Below are 4,500 nucleotides of genomic sequence, written 5' to 3' on the forward strand. Positions count from 1 at the left end.
ACCTGAGTTCAAATGTGGCTTCAGATCCTTATTAGGTATGTGATCCTGTGCAATTCACTTAACCCCAATTGCCTTAAAAAAAGTGTTCTGGGGCACTGGGAGGTTAAGGGCCACTCAGTTAGTAAGTGTCTGAGGCAGGACTTGAATCTAACTCTAAAGCCAGCAACTCTCTACCCATGTTGTCTCTCTGACTCCTCCCACTCCCCATTCCATTACTGTGTAAATATTTTGGTTTCTCTGTTTGTAAGCAGTAGGAGGCTAGTTCGTAGTAGGCACTTGAAAACAGATACATCCTCTTTCTGGAGACTAGAAAAGTGATGAGCTTTTAAAAGAGAAGACACACTGGTTCATCTGACCAGAATTAGGATTCTTGAGGTTTCGAGTAGAGTTAGGTTTCTTGCCATATCAGAGATCTAGACCTGGAAGGAACCTTAGAGACCATCTGGTCCAATCTTCAATTTTTATTTTATTTTACTTTTTGGTGAGAGCTCATTTACTTTATCACAGTCACGGGAATGCTTTGTGTGTCATCTTTGTGCAGGGACCGTGCTAATCTACTCTGTATCAGTCCAGTTTTAGTATATGCCAAAGCCAGCATCCGATCCTCAGATTTTTACCAAAGATAGAAACTGAGGCCCAGGGATAAATTATGCCCAACGTTACTCAGATAGTAAATTGTAGAGCAAGGATTCATACTCAGGTGTTAGGATTCTTAAGTAACATGTTCTTTCCCTAGTACCATGTTTTATACCATCAGGCTCTTGCTGCTCTCAAAAAAATTAGTCTAAGGTTTACCTATTTGGACTCTTTCATATCCCTCACCCTTTATGACCTTGTGACAACCTAAAAGTTTGATAGACAGGAGATAGAGAGGTTGGTTGAAGCTAACAAAATGATCTTTCCTAAGGACACCATGAGCTTGAGCAGGAAGAAAAATAAATATGATTCATGTGTGGGTGTTAGAAGATTGAGGTTGGGAGAGGGACAGAATACATTTAACTTTAATCCTTAACTTGAGTACAATATAATAATGATCTGGCTTTTGTGGTCAAGGTTGTTTGTATGTTCCTAAGCTTGCCAAACCTGAAGCTTTTATATAATAATTTCTAAATGTAAAAATAGGCATTTAAAATTTCTTCTTCAAACTATCCCTTTAGACTTCTGAACTCTGATTTTCTTCATTTCTGGGCTTTTATTTTCCTTCAGAGGAGAGCAAACTCCTTAGAAGCAGAGGCTAACATTTTTTCTGAACTCTGCTATAAATTATTTACACACTCCTCTCTCCCAAAACAATTATGTGCTTAAAAGTTTTTCTAAGGTCTTACTCTATGCCCCCAATTATTAGTGTTCTCTCCCTCTTTCTTTTTAATGGGACCTATTATTTCATTGGTATAGACACTTCCTTTACCAAAGCAAATTAACACCTACTCCACAATTTATAGTCTTAGAGAGTTGTCCAGGACTTGATGAAGTTAAGTGAATCTCTTTCTTCTTTAACTTTCTTTTCCATTTGACCAATCGTACTTTTTAAGGAGTTGTTTTTTTCAGTGGATTTTTGTGTCTTCTTTCCCATTTGGCCAATTGTACTTGTTAAGGAGTTGTTTTCTTCAGTGGATTTTTGTGTTTCTTTTTTCATTTGGCCAATTCTACTTTTTAAGCAGTTTTCCAAGCTGTTGGACTCTTTTTTCATAATTCTCTTGCATTGCTCTCATTTCTTTTTCCAATTTTTCTTCTACCTCTCTTATGTGATTTTTAGCTCTTTTTCGAGTTCTTCTATGAGTTCTTTCTGGGCTTGAGACCACTTGCCATTTTTCTTTGTGGTTTTGTCCATAGGTATTTTGACATTGTTTTCCTCTTCTGAGTTTGTGTCTTGATTTTCCCTGTCAACATAATAACTCTGTGATCAGATCCTTTTTTCAAATTGTTTTTTGCTCATCTTTTTTGGGCCTTTTCCCTTTCTTTTAAATTTGAGCTCCGCTCCCAGAGTGGAAGGGGCACTGTCTCAGGCTTCTTGTGCCAGGGGCTGCAGGCCTTGGCTTTTTACCTGATGCTGCGCTGATGTTGCCCTGAGGCCCATGGCAGACTCTTGTGTCTGGTGCTGTGCAGAGAAGGTATGGTGCGGCAGGGGTAGCTAGTGCTGCTGGAGGCCCTAGGGGTCCAGCAGCTTACCTGGTGCTGAGCCATGGTCCTAATGCTAGTGTCTGGCTTAGGCTGAGGCTGGTGGGGGTGTTTCTGAATTTCCCTAGGGCTGCAATGAAGCATGTGGCAGTTTGGCTGCTGGCTGCCTGTTTGCCCAGAGCTATGCTGAAAGCACAGGGTTCTCAGAGCTGGAGTCTGCTGGTTCCTGTCTATGCTGAGGTACGTGGGGGAGGGGAGGTGTTCGCTTTTGCCTGCTCCACCTAACTGGGGCTCAGGATCTCCCACTGGTTTGTTGGTGGTGCTTGCTGCTGACTTGCTAGGATGCTTCCTTTCCTGGACTGCTTTCTTCTTTTACCTGAGTGAGACAGATTCTTGCTGATCTTCCAAGTTTCTTCAGCTAAAAGATTGTTTCACCCCATCTTTTCACTGTTTCTGCTGTTCCAGGATTTGTTTTGGGGTGCTTTTTAATGGTTTTTGGAGGTGGATATTGGAGAATTTTGGTGATTTACTGCTTACTCTGCCATCTTGGCTCCCAGAAGTTTAAAAACCTCTTCCTTCTTTAAAAAAAAAAACCCCAAAACAAAGAATGGTGTCCTCTTCTTTCTGTCTTGGTCCATTTTAAAGGCCATGTTGAAGGATGCAGCCTAGCTGGATGAACTATCTGGGAAGGAGTCGGTCACCTCTAAAGTGATATTAAGGTATCAAAAGGAGAACCAAGATGGTAGAATTCATAGTTCACTTCTGATCAAAGATCTAAACTTGTCAGGGAAATTTAATACAGCACTAAGGAGTTATAAAGTGATTCAGGTACTAGACTTCTCCCTGGCATATACCCTAGACACATTTATATGACTTCTATGGTATACAAAAGTGAAGTTACATGTTTGCTCTTTCCCACAATTCCAACTTCAAGACAACAGAGTAGGCTGTGGAGAATACGGAAATAGGGACAGTGCACATTTGCATAGTGCTTTGAGGCTTACAAAACACTTTACATACCACGTCTGATCCTCTCATCAACCTTGTGAGGTAGGTGCTATTATCAGCCCCATTTTACAGATGGGGAAAACTATAAATAGCAGCCAGAGTGCTCTAACCGTGACACCATTCTAGCAGCCTCTCAGATGGGCATTCTTGGCTTGGAGCAAGAAACATTTATTTCAATAAGAAAAAGCTCCTAGCCATCACTAAAGGAAAAGCTTAGTGGAGTGGGGGCAAGAATCCAGCTGGTGTGGTACAAAATAGTGGTGGTGGTGGTGGTACAAGATAGAGTGCAGTTAATCTATTCCTGGATGTTACTTAACCTCGTCACTGTAGGGACTAGAGAGGGGCTGGTGTAAGTATTTATATAGTGTCTACTAAATGCCAGGCTCTGTGCTAAGCACTTTAAAAAAAACCCTCAAATATTTCATTTTATCCCTAGGAAGTAGATGCTATGATTATTCTCATTTTGCAATTGAGGAAACTGAGTCAAACAGTGTTTTTTTTTTAAATGACTTGCCCAGGGTCACACAGCTAGTAAGTGTCTAAGGCCACATTTGCACTAAGGGTTTTGACTTCAGGTCCGCCCCTCTCTCCGTTTTGCCACCAACTACCTAAGCGGGGATGGGAATGAGAAGGTATTAGGAACATGTATTGCTGCCACTATTAGCACCCAACATGCCACCCCTCATACCGTTCAACCTTTTCTGAACTGTGTATGGTATTATACTGTCCAAATCAGGAGATGTGGTAATTTGATAAGAAAATTCAGTGTGAACAAAAGTATTTTTTCTATGATTTTAGGTATTCTTGTATCTATCTAATAATTGACAAGTCAGTCAAAATGTATTGATATATCAAGTATCTACTAAGTATCTCCTGTTTGTGTTCAAGGCCCTTTGCTGAGCTCTGTTGGGAATAGAAAGCAACATAACTCAAAGCATTATTTCTCTCTTCAGAGTTTATAATCTAGTTGTGGAGACAAGCCATATGTCTTCTCCCAGAAAGCACACCATATATGACCTTATATTATTAAAGTGCCAAATATATAGACAATAAGTGTTTTAATGGTTGGAGAACTGAAAGACTTGTGACCTTTGAGAGTTCAGGAGTGTAAGCTACCAGGAGGTTAGGGAGTGGAGTCCATTCTGGGTTTTGTAGCTGTTCTACTATCAAGACTTCTGAGACAAAGAACAATTTTCATGATCCAGCCTACTGGTATTAGTGACAGGGACTCATCTAGCAGTGATGTTGGATATGGATATGAATTTTGTGGGACTGGTGCTATGTAGAAACTGTATTAAATGTGGGTCCATTTTCCCCAAGGGACAAAGATAGTATAAAATAGTGTGCCTCCTAGGATGTGTGTGTGTGTGTGTG

At 40.6% G+C, this 4,500-nt stretch overlaps 1 pseudogene; it reads right to left on the reverse strand.

The window, feature by feature from the left end:
• Positions 1-503: 503 nt before the first annotated feature.
• LOC118835058 lies at positions 504-596 on the reverse strand (annotated as a pseudogene).
• Positions 597-4,500: the final 3,904 nt, after the last annotated feature.

This window comes from Trichosurus vulpecula, chromosome 1, assembly GCF_011100635.1.
Source record: "Trichosurus vulpecula isolate mTriVul1 chromosome 1, mTriVul1.pri, whole genome shotgun sequence".
In the NCBI taxonomy this organism is placed as follows: domain Eukaryota; kingdom Metazoa; phylum Chordata; class Mammalia; order Diprotodontia; family Phalangeridae; genus Trichosurus; species Trichosurus vulpecula.